Here is a 17753-nt window from a genome sequence, read left to right on the forward strand (position 1 = left end):
GCAAGGTGTAACCTCAAGCCTCGCTTAGCATTGGCTACAGCAAGGCCTCATCTCAAACCTCACTTAGCATAAACTAACAGGACAGCCTCTCCTCAAGCCACACTTACCACTGGCTACAGAAAGACCTCAACTCAATCCTCCCTTAGTATTGGCTACAGCTAGGCCTCAACTCAATTCTCACTTGACATTGGCTACAGCAGGGTGTAACATCAAGTCTCGCTTAGCATTGGCTACAGCAAGGCCTCACTTCAATCCTCACTTTGCACTGGCTACATCAAGACCTCACCTCAAGCCACAATCAGCATTGCCTACAGCAAGGTCTCACCTGAAGCCTCCCTTAGCAATGGCTACAGAAAGGTGTCAACCTCAAGCCTAGCTTAGCACTGGCTACAGAAAGGCCTCATCTCAAGCCTCACTTAACATTGGCGACTGCAAGGCCTCACCTAAAGCCTCGCTTGCGTTGGCTACAGAAAGGTGTCACGTCAAGCCTCACTTAGAATTGACTACATCAGTGGCACATCATTTATGTGGAGGTGCTTGACCATCGTACTCCACTTTTTCTTAACTCCCTTTGCACAGTCGCAGTGCCAGCTGGACAGCTGACAGCACTCTCAAGCTAATGAGTGATTACTTCTGCAGATTTCATCCGATTTGTTGCAACCACCGTTTTCACTCCTCGCTGGTCCCTATCTGCCAGGTCATGAGGCCTACATCTGCATTTCTCACTCTGTGTTTTAATTATTCATATCAGCAACCCTTAATTAGAGCAGATTTAGATGGATGAGAATGTCGTGGTGCATTTGCTTAGTCATGTGGCATCGTGTGACTAGTACAAGTACAAGTCACAGACCTCTCCTGGCTGACACATTCTGCTGTTACAGCTTTTCTAATAACAATACAGCGCAACGCACCTTGGGCAATATTGGCAGGTACGTCTCTTGTGACGTCTAGTTGTCAAATCCGCTTTTCAAAGAGGTGTCTGGATTTCTTGCATCTGACAGTATGTAGTCTTATACAGTACTTAATGCTATGCGATCAATTTACTGTCCATATTTTGCGTTCAGTACCTTTTCTTGAGTTTCCCAGTTAAACTGTGCCAAAATCTGTCACTCTTCTGTAACATACCGTTTCCAAAGCTTCGATTCATTGCCTGTCGTGTGTACAGTCCATGTTTCATTTCGTGGAACATTTATATTTGATGCAAACATCACTTCTCTTAATTCAGCTTGACTAGATGAGTCATGTTTCATTTTTTTATATTGTTGTATAATCAGTTTGCACATGTCGGTCAAGTAATATTCTTAGTTCTTTGTTCATCCTGAAAGAATTACAATGACTTCAGCTAATTGTAAACTCTTCGCGTCCTGTCATTGTGTTGAATTTCTTTTCCAAACTTATTTTCCTTTATTACTGGTGTTGTTACATTATAGACGAAAAATTCGAAACATGGAAGATACACAAGCTAAAGAAATTCGTATTTGGATCACACTGTTGAACAGTAGAGCAAATAGTAGTTGAGTATTTAACATCAATGTAAAATTACACACAGTATATTTAATGGTATGTATCAGTCGAAGTTTGTGCCTCTTCGTTATTTATCGATCCTTCACGCCTGGGCTGCGTTCAGCACTCTACATAAATTCAGAGTCATTAACGGGTACTATTATACTGCGAACAATTTACTGGCGAAATTTCTGTCAACATTTTCGCCGCATCTGCATTCATCGAGATGATACGCACAAAGGCGAAAGTACTCTGAAAAAGCAGACTGCAGCTGAGTCTGCGTCTGAAAACAAAAGAACTGCGAGCCCGTATTCGCGGTAATGCATGATACGTGTAGGTCTGTGGTGATGGAGGTATTCCGTTCGTAATGAAATTGGTATTAATTCCGGAAGAGGTATTTGTTCGCCGAAGTTTGGTGAGCAGATGTGGAATAAAAGAAGAAGCAGAGATGGAGGGAGGCGGCAGATCCGACGGCCAGAGCGCGAGTGCGGCGGGAGATGAAAACAGCATTTGACAATGAGCCAGGCGATACGCCAGTCGCGCCCCGGCCGCGTGTTTAATCTGAAAACAGCCGCGCGGCGCCTCACAAAAGCGGCGCCTGCGGATTCATCACGGCGCCAGGTGCCCACCGCCTGTCTGGCTGGCTGTGGCTGTGGCCGTGGTCGAGCCTCTCGCTGGTCGATAGTCGACGCCGCAAATCTGCGAGAGGGCCCAGCAGCGTACCATGTATCTGGGCACCGCCGAAAGGCCCCGTATACATCCCCCGTCTGCCGACGCAACTCGCTTGCATTCTTACCTGTTCCAATTCGATATAGATTTTCCAGCAGAATTCCTGGTTATTTCATTATACTAATCTTTCATTATACAGCTCAAACTCCCAATGTGCGCGAACGCGGCCGGCGGAGTGGCCGAGCGGTTCTAGGCGCTACAGTCTGGAACCCCGCGACCGCTATGATCGCAGGTTCGAATCCTGCCTCGGACATGGATGTGTGTGATGTCCTTAGGTTAGTTAGGTTTAAGTAGTTCTAAGTTCTAGGGGACTGATAACCACAGCAGTTGAGTCCCATAGTGCTAAGAGCCATTTGAACCCATAGTGCTCATAGCCATTTGAACCTTTTTTTTTTCTTTTTGCGCGAACGTATACAGATAATTTGCAAGTGAACATTCCTTTTTCAGTGATTTGTGTGGTTACTTAGTAATAACCGTCAATGAAATGACAGCTGATAACCTCTTGTGGCCAGAACAAGGTGCTGAATGCAGATGGCAGATCTAGTCGCCACTCAGGAGTCTTACTCAACATCTCGACAGTATACAGAGATAATCACCCACGGCGTAGGCTCTTCTCTGTGGCTCGGTGGCTCAGTGGGAATGTAACCAGACTCCAAACTCAAAGGTCGCGCGACCGGTGTCCACTCAATCCCGGGATTTTTCTCTGTTACTTATCACTTCTTTCGCCTATGGAAATGTCTGTCGATTTGAAAAGTGCCTAGCTGCATCGCGGTTCGAATCCACGTTCAATTGTAAGTCTCACCGTAACTAGCTGGGAAGGGCAGTTCAAAGGCAATGGCATACTACCTCTATCAGGACCCTGCCTTGCAAGGCACTGCAGTGTTCATAACCATCCTTGTATTGATGACTCCTTCTGTTTACCAATTGAAAACGGCCTTGCCACAGTGGTAACATCGGTTCCTGTCCGATCACCGAAATTAAGCGTCGTTGGTTTTAGGTAGCACTTGGATGGGTGACCTTCTGTGTCTACAGAGCGCTCTTGACAAGTGGGGTGCTCTCGATCCTTGTCAGGCCAGTTGAGGACTTACTTGATTGAGAAGTAGTGACTCTAGTCACGAAAACTGACAATGGTCAGAAAAGCGGCTTGCTGACAACATCTCCCTCCATACCCGCATCTAGTGACGTCTAACGACTGACGATGACACGGCTGTTGGTCGGAACCACTGGGTCTTTCAAAGATTACCGGAATTTCGGAGCTGCTTTAAGAAATTCTACGTGATATGCGAAATGAAACGAGCCCGGATAATATTTCATGCTCCATAAGACAGGGAATCCGACTTACTTCACCTGCTCCAGTTGCAGATGATGCATCATCTGTTGCCTATCTTATGGTGCACGAAATATGTATCAGGGCCTGTTTCATTTCGGGTTATAAAGGAAGGTCGTTCTGACACTAAAAAGTAACAGTCTATATGGGGACGATAATATCTCGAACAAGACACTAAAAGTTGTGAGCAACATAATACGTAAATTCTTAGTCTCTTATGTAATCCATCATAAACTCAATGAGTATTCATAGCCAGATTGAAAGATACAGGAAATGTATTGGCAATACCGAATACAGGTAACATACAATTATTGACTGGAATGACGACATTGAAAATTTGTATCCGAACGGGAATCGCGTCAGGATTTCCTACTTGTGACGAGCGGTGGCCTTAACAAGTTCGGCTAGCCGTGCACTCTTCACCGGCAGACCCAAGCTTTTTATAAGTCGTCGGCCATCTATCATCAACGAGCACTCATAGACTTACTATAATTCCCATACAGGGAACATATTTCATCGAAAGTAGCTGTATCAGGAAAAAAAAAAAAATGTTCAAATGTGTGTGAAATATTATGGGACTTAACAGCTAAGGTCATCAGTCCCTAAGCTTACACACTACTTAACCTAAATTATGCTTAGGACAAACACACACACACACACACCCATGCCCGAGGGAGGACTCGAACTTCCGCCGGGACCAGCCGAGCTGTATCAGAAGTTCCCCCACACCTAGGGTACCTTATCTACATAAACTCTTAGGGATACAATCTGACCAGCCATCGTAGGTTGTTTGCAGATGCCGCAGTCCTTTATCGACTAGTAAAGTCATCAGAAGATCAAAACAAATTGTAAAACGATTTAGAAAAAATATATGCATTATGCGGAAATTGGCAATCGATCCTAAAGAGCGAAAAGTGTGAGGACATCCACATGAGTGCTGAAAGGAATCCGTTAACCTTCGGTTACACAACAAATTAATCAAATCCAAAGGCTGTAAATTCAACTAAATATCTAGGAATTACAGTTACAGACAACTTAAATGTTGCGGAAAAGGTTAGCCAAAGGTTGCATTCTATTGGCAGGACACTTAGGAAATGTGACACATCTACCAAGAAGACTGCCTACACTACACTTGTCCGTCCTCTTTTAGTATATCGCTGCACGGTGTTGGATCCTTACCAGATAGGATTGACGGAGTTCAACGAAAAAGTTCAAAGAAGGGCAGCGCGCGTTTTCTATTGTCGCGAAATAGGGGAGAGAGTGTCACTGATATGATACAGGATTTCGGATGGATATCACAAAAACAAAGGCGTTTTTCGTTGCAGAGGAATCTTCTCACGAAATTCCTATCATAAACTTTGTCCTCCGAATGCGAAAATATTTTGGTAATACGAACCAACATATGGGGGAACGATCAATATGATTAAAAAAGGGAAATCAGAGCCCACACGGAGAGATACAAGTGTTCGTTCTTTCTGTGCGCTATACGAGATTGGAATAACAGAGAATTGTGGAGGTGGTTCGATGACCCTCTACCAGGCACTTGAACGTATTTTGCAGAGTACCCATGTAGATATAGTTCTAGGGTGTCTTATTCCTGTGGTATTCTCGTAGATCGTAAGACATGTGTTTAACTGTGATCGAGTGAGAAATTACAATAGCGTTCAAGGTACCAATTAGATCTCAATCGGTCCCTCCCAACATCCAACACATCCCAGGCTGTAGTCCCACAGTATTCTTTAATTTCGCATAGTTTATCATATCCAGAGCGTCATATTCAATAGCTGATCACATTGAGAGCGTCATATTGACTCAACAAAATACTATCATCCAAAATGTTACTAAGAGGAAATTTGGACTAAATTATGAGGGAGGAGAATGACGGAGAAGAAGAAAGGATAACTCAGGGAGGTGTATAATGACATAGATATTTCGGCGGAAACCAAGACAAACAGACTGAAATGGGCCGGGCATGTCTGTAGAAGAGAGGAGAGATCAATACCGAGGAAAGTGTTGGAAAAGAAGTCTTAAGTTCGATGAACTTTAGGCAGACCAAAAATAGCAGTACGCTGTGAAGGAGGTTGTTTGACGGGGCACCCGCGATTTTTACACCTCCACACCCACAACACACACACACACACACACACACACACACATTTCCCGCCAATACTTAACTGACGACTTCCTGACGTCACAGAATGTGTCCTATCAACAGATTCTTTCTTTTAGTGAAGTTAGGACACAAATTTCTTCTCTCCCCAGTTCCTTTCACTGCCTCCTCATTAGCTGTTCGATCTATCCATCTAATCATCAGCATTTTCCTGTAACTTATTAAAACAAGGCAGCTAATATGAAATACATGGAGGGTATTGAATCACAGGGCACATTGGTTGGTCTGACACGACACATGGCTTCGTTCGTAGGACGCTACGGCCTCTGATGAGCTGGTACACCCACGTCTTGCGTTGCCTGTCGACTACGTAGTAGTGGCGGTAAGAGAGTGTTGTTGCACAGCGGTGTGTGTGATGTGCTACCTCGGCTGCAACTGGTCATTGGCCGGTATGTGACGAATGATTGGTAGCGGTCAGTTGTTGGACCGTTCTGTTATCTGAGCGAGAACAGCGGATTAAGAACGCAATCCGTCGACCGAGGCATCGGGCAGTTGGGTGCTAGGCGTGAGGGCAAACGTACGTCGACATCAAGATGGAGCTTGAAATCAGAGTTGCAACGTCGTCTCCGAATCAGAAGTGGGACAAGAAAGTAACTGAAAATAGCACAGGACGAAACAGAGTAGAATAACGTGGGGAACGAAATTGGATAAACAATACGAATGGAACAGTAATTGAAGAGTCTGAGGGTTACCACCCGCGTCTACAGTCGAATTAGTGTATCAATCAAATTACAAAATCAGCATCGTAATCAGTGTAGAAAGGAAGACAACCTAAAAAGTTATGATGTTGAATGGCCGTGAAAATGAGCATCAGGTAATAAAATATACAGCGCAGACTGGAATGTGGGTGCATCATAGCATGACTGAAATAAGGAAGCGATCGGGTCTTTACAAAGTGAAATTGGGATGGGTTTTGATCAACACGAAGAGCGATGTATATGAAGTCGTCAAAAAAAAATCTCCAAATCTAATTCGGATACAAATGTTTGCTTCCACTCCGTGCTCGGCGGTTGTGATCCTATCTTTTCCCTCTTGTGCTACAACAGTCATGAACTTTCATTGTCTCATCATCGGCTTTCAATAGATCTTTGTCAGCCAATAGACGATTTTCCCTCTTCGTCATTCCTTGTTCCAGGATGCCATCGTTCAGCTGGATTGTCTCAAAAGCCCTTAAAATGTAGTGCTGACGCCCAGTTGCACGCTTTCCCTCGTTTTTGTCAACTTTGGAAACCTCAAGTCTCTTAAAAGTTTCTACAGTGACTGATTCGCTGAAGGGTTCCGTTTGGGTACCAAGTTTCAGTCTCTCGGTTGTTTCTAACAAGCTAGCACGCTTTACTGTTCCTCGGGGCCACAGGGTCGTTTGAACAGTTGTACGAAATCAGTGGGAACTTTTACGTTTCTGGTTTAGCGCAAGGATGTGTTATCCTAGCACAAATAGATGAAGCTATCTCAGACACCACTGATCGCTTTTGTCTTACAAAGCTTTCGGTGCTTTTTTTTTATTACAAGCCTAAAAGCAGATGGAAATAGTAATCTGTCTGCATGTCTGCCCATCTACTGTGTCCATTAGTAGTCCTTCGAGGAAAGGTTCCTCGCCAACAAGAGCAACAACAAGAAATGAAGCAATCCCCTTTGCATGTCCCAGTATTTGATTCTTGTGTATTCACTACAAACTCCAAAGGATGATTTTCACTAGAAGTCATAGAGATACAGAGAGAGACAGCTGATTCCATCTTCCAGTAAGCAATATTGGTACCTGGGTACTTAATGTCCACTTTCCGACGCCACTGTCTAACTAATTTTACGATAAGAATTAGTAGAAAGTTTATTGTCAATGGGTACTTGCTGTCCACTTTCAGATGTTTCTGCTCTACTGCCGTCAAAGTAAGAAAGTTTACAAGACCTAGGCACACTAATGTGATCACCACCTATGTCCGATATAGACGTGGTATGACCACACTCATATGGCAGGTGGCAGCACTATTTCTGAAGGGCATATAAACCGTGTTGGGGGCGGGAAGGGGAGGGAGCGCCGAAACACAGAGCACTCGCAGTCGTAATGGAGTAACGGACCGTTTTATCTAACGTCCTAGAAGGTATAATCATTGACTTTCCCACCGGAAGTGGAAGCATTTCCCAGACTGCTAAATTCGTAAGCAGTTAGCGTGGCGCTTTGGTTAAAGTATACCGTGCACGGCCAACGCCTTGGTGGACTAGTCCATGTTTCAGCAAGAGCTCATGTCTACATAGGAAAGTATGAGAGAGGTGGGCTGGAGACTCTACGTCACACTAGCGAACATAGGAATTGATTCTCAATTGCTTAATATATATGGGAATTGGATATACTTACTAATCTCCTTCCCCCCTCCCTTTCTCTATCTCGTCCTCCATCTCCTCCTCTTCGTCGACCACCTCCTCCTTCTCCACATTCTCCGTCGATCACCTCCTACCACAAATCTCTGTGTATCTTCTCCTCCCTGCCACTCTCTCACCATCTCCTCTCCCCCCTTTCTCTGACGCTGAGCATTGTTTATTTTTACTGCAAACGAAATCTTGAACAGGATCTGAATTCACTAAAAATAAGTGGGTAAATTGGCTGGGTTAATTTGTATTTCGTGTATGACAGACACCTCTCCCACTCATGGATCCGCAAAAATACTAGCTTCAATAATATAATTCGCATTGTTTTAATCCAAGAATGTGGAGAATTACAAAGATCGTACGATTCGGATTCTCTAGTGGTATTCTATAGCGAAATGGATGGACAAACAATCTGACTTACTGTGTAAATGCTCTGCTGTCTTAGTTAAAGCTGACTAACACTAGAAAGTTTCAGAGCACAGTGCAACATTTTCTATCCCGCTAACGGTTTTAAAAGAAAACCTGTACATTGTTGCTTATAAAATATATAGCGTATGTGCGTTTGAATGTTTATAGTAGTATGGTGTGAAAATTTGTAGTATATCAGTGACGAACTTTTCCACATTTTTCCCAATAACGTTCATAATTTACATATTACACTTATATTTATGTCTGATATATATTTAAATACATAGCCTCTGTCTGTCCACATGTTTCGAGCATCGTCTAAAAATGTGCAATAAACCGGTTTAGAACCTTTCGACATTTTTATAGGCAACGTTAAACAACGCCTAGCCTTTATGAAGTAGCGCAAACGAAGTTTCAAGGAATCTCTTATTGAAATCCATGTCTGGAGTTTTTCTTCGCAGTTTGTATGGAAAGAAGTAATGGTTCTACGCTGACAAAAGAAATGAGAAACAGCTACAAGGCACCCACGGGAAACTCGTGGTAGAAGGAAGACATAGCAAAAAAAAAACTTTTTTTTGTTAAACATGTACAAGAATACCTTCATTCCGAGAGCGGAACCATTCAGCTTCCTGAGCAGCTCGCCTAATGTCTTTAAATATACCGCTCCGCTCTCCATATACGTTCCGGCCCTCTGGAGGCAACATATAACAGTGGAAGGGGTTGCGTTCCTTTTCATCAATTATTGTGTAGCAGCGGAGAAACAGCCTTACAAGTTCTTAAGGAGGGGCTTTTAAGTTGTGCGCTTAGCGGCCAGTAATATTCATACCTCGTTAACTCGCAAGGCGCTCTCGGGTTCGGGAGCGCACGCGGAGCGCCAGAGGGATTATGGGAGTTGGATGTAATGAATCCGACGGAGCGGGCTCCGCCTTATTAAGCACAGCGAAAGCTACCGCCAGGACACGGAAGGAAGGCTGGCCCAGCACTCGGGCCGGTTACTGACAAGTGCCGAGGGAGATTAGGTCGCTAGGGCCGGCCGCATACCAGGGAGAGGGACACAGAGCTCCCGCACACGTCAGTTACCTCAGGCGGCATGCTCGACAGTCATCAAGTAGCAGTTTTCTCAACCCGAACGTTGGTATAAACATCACTGAGCTACACTAGACATTGCTCTACTAAAAGTTTTATGATTAGACAAAGCTTTGAAAAGGGTGAGCCATGATGTTACCTGTACACAATAAAAGATCTTTGTTATTTTATCCATATATCCTGAATTTCTCGCCTGTTACTGATTCTTGAGGACTAACCAAGCCCCTACCACGCCGTAGCGGAGAAGCGAGGCAACTGTCCCCCAACTGAAGCAGCTGATAGCCGCCATTTGCAGGGATGAATCCTAGTACTGGGCTTGTGCTTTGAAGTATATGAGACGCAACAAGAGCAAATTGAAGCACAAATTAGACACATGTTTGTTTAAAAAAATACTGAGTATTCGAGTCTATTTTAAAAGTATAGTTACGTGAATGAAGTTTCCTAATTTCCGAAATACGTCTGCATAGAGACCAGGTGCAGCGAGTTTACATCGACTTATTTCCATTAGATAATTACAGGAAAATTTTAAAGTGGCAGGCAGTACGATTATTATTTAATTCACGTAATATTCCTGTCAGGTCCTGATTGCTTTTTGCCGACTACTGTGTACATTTTGAAGGCTTACTTTTGTTTAGCACAGTATTGTCTACACTCGAATTTTGGTGTAATTAATTGTAATAACCCATATCACTTTAAATGCCGTAGGAAGTTGATTCGCACATTAGTTTTTAACACTGATAGCACCTCCGAAAGTGGCTGAGTTTGCAACATTTGATCAAATATCTGACCATTTACAAAGTAAAATCACCACCTGACAACATATGTTAAGTATCTAAACGCATTTATTCGACCTACCTCTGATTCCTACTTAATATACAGGGTGATTCAAAAAGAATACCACAACTTTAGGAATTTAAAACTCTGCAACGACAAAAGGCAGAGCTAAGCACTATCTGTCGGCGAATTAAGGGAGCTATAAAGTTTCATTTAGTTGTACATTTGTTCGCTTGAGGCGCTGTTGACTAGGCGTCAGCGTCAGTTGATGCTAAGATGGCGACCGCTCAACAGAAAGCTTTTTGTGTTATTGAGTACGGCAGAAGTGAATCGACGACAGTTGTTCAGCGTGCATTTCGAACGAAGTATGGTGTTAAACCTCCTGATAGGTGGTGTATTAAACGTTGGTATAAACAGTTTACAGAGAATGGGTGTTTGTGCAAAGGGAAAAGTTCTGGACGGCCGAAAAGAAGCCCTGATCTTACCCGCTGCGATTTTTTCTTATGGGGGTATGTTAAGGATATGGTGTTTCGGCCACCTCTCCCAGCCACCATTGATGATTTGAAACGAGAAATAACAGCAGCTATCCAAACTGTTACGCCTGATACGCTACAGAGAGTGTGGAACGAGTTGGAGTATCGGGTTGATATTGCTCGTGTGTCTGGAGGGGGCCATATTGAACATCTCTGAACTTGTTTTTGAGTGAAAAAAAAACTTTTTAAATACTCTTTGTAATGATGTATAACAGAAGGTTATATTATGTTTCTTTCATTAAATACACATTTTTAAAGTTGTGGTATTCTTTTTGAATCACCCTGTATATTTGATTGCCTTGGTAACCTGGAAAAGGAACGTTCAAAATTATACACACTGACAGTATGTCCACACTACTTAACCTAGGCCTATATTGCACGATTTCCAGGGCACTATACCTTTTTCAAATGAGTTGGAAATCCAAATGGTGTCGGTATAGCATCGTCCTTCAGTTGACGTCTATTTACATAATTTTCCATTTAACAATTCTCTCCAAAATGAAGAGAGCACAGCAAATGATTTGCTGTCAGTTGGAGGTTCTCTCTCCGAGTAGCAACTATCCATTTCCGATTTAGAAAATCAAAACAAAAACAAACGCTCATGATGTATTATTTATCCATGAAAATACTGTGTACAAGTAATAGAAAGTAACAATCAACCAGAAATGACTGACCTGAGAAATGTATCATTGTTTCCGTCTTCGTCTTTGCTTCCCTTATACTGTTACAATTAAAAGCAGCACACGAACAAACCATGTTTACGCACTGTTTCCCTGCAAATGGCGGCATCTATCATATTGAATGTGGGGACGCGACACTAGCGCCAATGCGCGGTCTAGTTTTTATTTAGTAAGTGTATGGGGCTAACACAAGCGCTTTTATTTCAGATCCACAATCGGTTTCGGGCTTTCATACCGATATTTGGTTGGATAAGGCGGGCCTTCAGCTGAGGCAATGTGTTCCAGGGGCTTGTTTTTGATTTCCCAGGACAATATACACTGAGATGACAAAAGCCATGGGATAGAGATATGCAAATATGCAGATGGCGGTCGTAACGCGAACACAAGATATAAAATGGCAGTGAAGTGGCAGGGCTGTCATTTGTACTCCGGTGATACATGTGGAAAGGTTTTCCACGTGATTATGCCCGCACGACGGGAATTCAACACACTGTCGATGTGGAATGGTACTTGTACCAAGACTCATGGGACATTCCATTTCGAAAATCTATGTTGTTGCTGTGGCATTCAGTCCCGAGACTGGTTTATGCAGCTCTCCATGCTACTCTATCCTGTGCAAGCTTCTTCATCTCTCAGTACCTACTCCAGCCTACATCCTTCTGAATCTGCTTAGTGTATTCATCTCTTCGTCTCCCTCTTAGATTTTTACCCTCCAAGCTGCCCTCCAATACTAAACTGGTGATCCCTCGATGTCTCAGAACACGTCCTACCAACCGATCCCTTCTTCTAGTCAAGTTGTGCCACAAGCTCCTCTTCTCCCCAATTCTGTTCAATACCTCCTCATTACTTATGTGACCTACCCATCTAATCTTCAGCATTCTTCTGTAGCGCCACATTTCGAAAGCTTCTATTCTCTTCTTGTCTACACTATTTATCGTCCATGTATATAATGAATTCAATATTCCGAGACTCACAGTGTCAAAAGTGTGTCGAGAACCCCAAATTTTAGGCAGTACCTCCCACCACCTTTAACACTGTGGCCGATGGACTTCACTTAATGACCGAGAGCAACGGCGGCTGCGAAGAGTTGTCAGTGATAACAGACAAGGAATGCTGCATTAAATAAGCGCAGAAATGAATGTGGGACGTACGACGAACGTATCCATTAGGACAGTGTGGTGAAATTTGACGTTAATGCTCCGTGGCAGTAGATGACCGACAAGAGAACCTTTGCTAACAGCAGGACATTTCCTGCAGGGACTCTCCTGGGCTCGTGACCATATCAGTTGGACCTTAGACGACCGTAAAACCGTGGGCAGGTCAGAGCAGTCCCGATTTCAGTTGGTAAGAGCTGACGTTTGAATTCGAGTGTGGCGCAGAACCCACGAAGGCATGGACTCAAGATGTCAAAGAAAAGTCTCTGTGCAAGCTGTTGTATACATTGAATGGACTGGCCGTTGACTGGAAATGGTTATGTTCGCCTAATTGGAGTTTTTTTGTAGCCATTCGTGGACTGTATGCTCCCAAACAACGATGGAATTTTTATGGATGACAGTGCGCCATGTCAATGGCCATAACTGTTCGCGACAGGTTTGAAGCACTTTTTGAACAATTGGAGCGAATGATTTGGCCACCCAGATCGCTCGACATGAGTCGCATCCAACATTTATGGGACGTAACCGAGATGTCAGTTCATGCACAAAATCCAGCACCAACAACACTTTTGCAATCACTGAAGGCTACAGAAGCAGCATGAGTCAGTATTTCTGCAGGGGACTTCCACCGACATGTTCAGTTCATGCCTCGTCGAGTTGCCAGGCAAAAATAGGTCCGATACGATATTAGAAGGTATGTTATCATTTTAGTCATGGAAGTATACAATCTGTTGAAATATAAACAGCATTAATAAACAAAATAAACAACTCTGGCACGTAAAACATACTTGATAACATTTTTTATGTCAGTCTGAGCTTCATAGTCATGCTTCACACTCGATGTTTTGTTTAATGAGCAAAGAGCATCCATTAAGAAAACATATCGTTCATTAACTCGTTCGTTAACTCACCAGGAAAGTACTTGGGCTCGAACAAACACAAATACACCAAAATCGTGTGAGAAATAATGTGAAGGTCTCTTATTGCACTAGTGATACTCCCACATCTGCAAAACTCTGCAGTCGTCCGTTAGAGGCCTCTGCGTATGCCATGCCGCATTGCACACTGACCTGCCGGTACGCCAGTCAAGACCAGTAGGGACGGTGCAGTGTGCCTCTGAAGTTGCGTTTTGTGACATTATTTGTGTATTGAAGTGTCAGATGGCTCGGCGATTGGTAATCAATCCTTCTAATGTGTTGCGATTGGTTGAGATGAAGTTACGAAGAACCCTTCTTCTTGAAAATGGTATTCGTGTAGAAGACGAACCATTCGCATGTTTTCTGGTATCCATTATAGTGCAGAAATATGAGCATATGTTAGAAAAAGATACTGTCGTAACACTAACACATAATGATGATGATAGGGATGATAATGACGAACAACTCACTGTTAACGGTAGTGCTACGGCAAGTGCGGGAAGAGGCGATGGAAGCAGCGACAGTGAATACCAACCGTCTCCCAAGATGAAAGTTAAAGTTGCAAGTATCATCACGGCGTTTGATGGCAACACATTGGAGAACATGTACGATGATTATTACGTAAGAGGTTTCGACACATACGAGAAGCTTCTGAAAAGATGCCCTAAACTAAAGTCTGAAAGCAATATTAAAACATACTGGATTACGTGGCAAAGAAAAGAGAAGGATATACAGTTTTCAAAGGAAATCGTACACCGCTGTTCAAGACCATCAAGGAGAGTGTAATGGCGAAATTCCATGAAAAGCGAGAATGAGGTTCCGCCGTTCTTACAACATTGGGCATTGGACGTAGCCAGAAATCACGAGTGTACAAACTTTACAGCTTCACTAGGATTTATTACTAATTTGAAAAAGGAGTTTAGGATAACATCACGCCTTATCGCTATGCTCCAAGCACGAAAAGATAAGGATGACGAAGAAGAGCTGATTGAAAGAGCTCAAACGTTTGGTGCTCACGTCAATGAGCATATCACGACAGAAAACATCGATATTAGTTCTGTATGGAACTGTCATCAGAGTCAGTTCAACTATGAACTTTCTTGTGACAGAACACTATCCATGAAAGGGGAGAGAAACACTGTCGCGATGTTGCAGTCAGTTAACTGTGCAACACATAGTCACACGATCGATGGTGCTATATCAATGGACGGACGATTGGCAGACAAACTCTATATTTGCTTCCAAGAATCCAGTGGAAAGTTTGGACTCCGCGTGTCAAGGGAAATAGAAACGCGGTGCCCTCCAAATGTCGTCGTCGATGCAAGTGTGAGTGGGAAGATGACGAAACAACATCTGAAGATGTTTTTTCTGGCAGTTTTGAATCCACATTTGTCGAGAAAGACATTACTACTTTATGACTCCTGGTCTGGACATAAGGAAGAACGAGTACTACTGGTAGCATCTGGCGGAACACATGTAGATTTAAAAATCATTCCGCCTAAAACTACAAAATATGCACAACCTCTGGATGTGTATTTCTTCAGGCAATATAAAATATATGCCAAGAGAATAGCAGACTTCATTAAACTACGTTCCAGTAATGTGCAGCCGAAATTTCACGACAGATTCTTTATCATGAATATGCATTCTGTCATTTACAGTCAGTTATCTGCGGGAGTATACAGACCAATGCTTCGTTACGCGTGGCAGAACGCAGGCTTCGATACTGGTGAACCAGTGAACAACTTCAAAACTGTCATTGACGTGGCGTTCAACACTGATATTATAGAATGTGCAAATACGCCATGCGATCAACTTGCATTTCTTCACTGTGCGTTTTGCAGTCATTCGTATTGCTCGGAGCATTTTATTGACATTCCGCATTTACATTTATAGTTAAGATTGCTGCATTTGCGTATGGCATCTACAATTACATCTACAGTGATATCTAGAGCATGACTGCAGAGTTTTGCAGAAAAACGACACCCACCAGCACAATTCAGAGGTACGTAATGGTCCTGTAACCAAACGTTCATACAGATCAGTTCCTTCGAGCCCAAGCACTTTCCTGGTCAGCCAAAATCTAATGTGAGCAAAGAAAATATGTGGAACGCACAGCATATTAATAACACAGAAAAAGGCTTTACGCGAAGAATGAAAGTATTTAAGTAATACAGGACAAGTTCTTTTCAGGATTTTTAAAAAAATAAGAACGGGGAACGTAAATTTTAAGGAACACTGAAGAATCATGAGACTGCACGCTATAAATCAAGGCGACATAGCTATATATACCCTAAGAATTTTTTAATTTTTTGCTGCCCTAACTAACTTATGAGCTAAAAAAGGATCGTCAGACAATTTGTACATATAAATAGATGAGTCTGTATGTAATATATAGTAAACCTTTTCAGTCTGAAGGATTTAGAGCTTTTCTTTAAAATTTCTGCTGCCTACAGTTACATAAAAAATAATGAAAACAACTTGTCCTCTAGCTAGTAAATAATTATTTCATTCTTCGAGTACTACCTTTTTTGTGTTATTAACGTGTTGCACCTTCCGCATATTTTCGTTGCGTATTTTGGATTTTTGCTCAACAAGAAATGAACTAGATATTTGCTTAGTACATGCTCTTTGTTCCGTAAATAAAAAAATAGAAAGTAAAGTACTGGTAGGAAGCCCAAACTGGCATGAAGAATATTATGATGTATGTCTTACATACCACACTGATTTGCTTAGAATATATATGGTGTTTACAATGCAATATAAACACATAGTCCTGGAAAAGCGTAAGTACCACACAAGACAAAGCACAGTCCACTGGAACGTATTACCGTAAGTGTCGACATGATGTTGCTCAACATATGCGACTGGAAACGTTAACCATCTGAAGATGGGTATGAATGCCAGAAACTTGTCACGGCTCTGGAATGAAAGCATTTTAAATTTATTTGTAGTTGGTTGCATTATTCACTAACAATTTAATGTCGAGCTAGATCAGGCAATATTTATCCATACAAATTGCTAATTCCATGTTTCGGCAGACTGTCATAATTGTATTCAGGGGGTACAAATTTCAACTTCAATTGCCATTTGACAATTATAAATGGTACGATCATTTTCTAAATTGAGCAATGTATTCTGTAAGGCCACTTGTTTTGTTCGTGAATCTAATAACTGTAGTCGGGCGAAACGCCTAAGTTATTTTTTAATGGCGAAAATTAAAGTCCGATCTCGATAGATTCCTCATTTTGAAATGAGCTGATTATCCAGCCATAAGGTGCAAGTTACAAGGAAAGACGGTAATATTTGAACGGAAAAGATAACTAACAGAGAAATATTTGATCGGAATGTCAAACTTCAAAGGACTTGTGTTAGGATATTTATAGAACACAGATCAGTGCCACTGTGTAGGACAGGAGGTCTGTTTATGGGCGTACATAATACATTAGTGGATGGATCCAAGCTTGCTGAAATCGATGGGGTGCATGAATATAGTACTGACTGTCATTTAAAAAATGCCTACGTATCCACAATTGTTTTGAATAGATTTGTAAGTTACATTTTAGTCATTTAAATACCTTACTAGTTTGATAAAGTTTAATCCGTTACTGACTGGACACTTTAAATGTTAACCCACACACGTTCGCATTTACGAAAGTGGTGCAAACCATTTTCTTCCTTAGTTATATGTCCCACAGTTCATTTGAACGACTGTTTTATCCAAATGATGTGGAACGAATTATTTTACGGGATATGTAAACATTACTATTGTTAACATTAGTGAATAAATTATTTTGTATTTTTTTTTGATAATTTTACGGGCTACCAGATTTCAAATAAAAATTCATCTATGGAAAGGGAGTTATGTAGAAGAAATGATCATAGGTTACAATTAAGGTTAGATAATGAAATAGAGGAGTTCATGTTATAAGCAATTATTCGTAGGCGTTACATTGCATAGAATGTGTTACTCTACTAGTTTTATGGAACTAATGGCCTTACACACAACTGGTTTGAACCACACATAACAAATAGAATGCAAAATGTTGTGCTGAACAATTCCAACGGTGCTAAAAGAAAGAAAATTTTAGTGACTACGTAGATGTCACAA

This window comes from Schistocerca americana, chromosome 7, assembly GCF_021461395.2.
Source record: "Schistocerca americana isolate TAMUIC-IGC-003095 chromosome 7, iqSchAmer2.1, whole genome shotgun sequence".
NCBI classification, from domain to species: domain Eukaryota; kingdom Metazoa; phylum Arthropoda; class Insecta; order Orthoptera; family Acrididae; genus Schistocerca; species Schistocerca americana.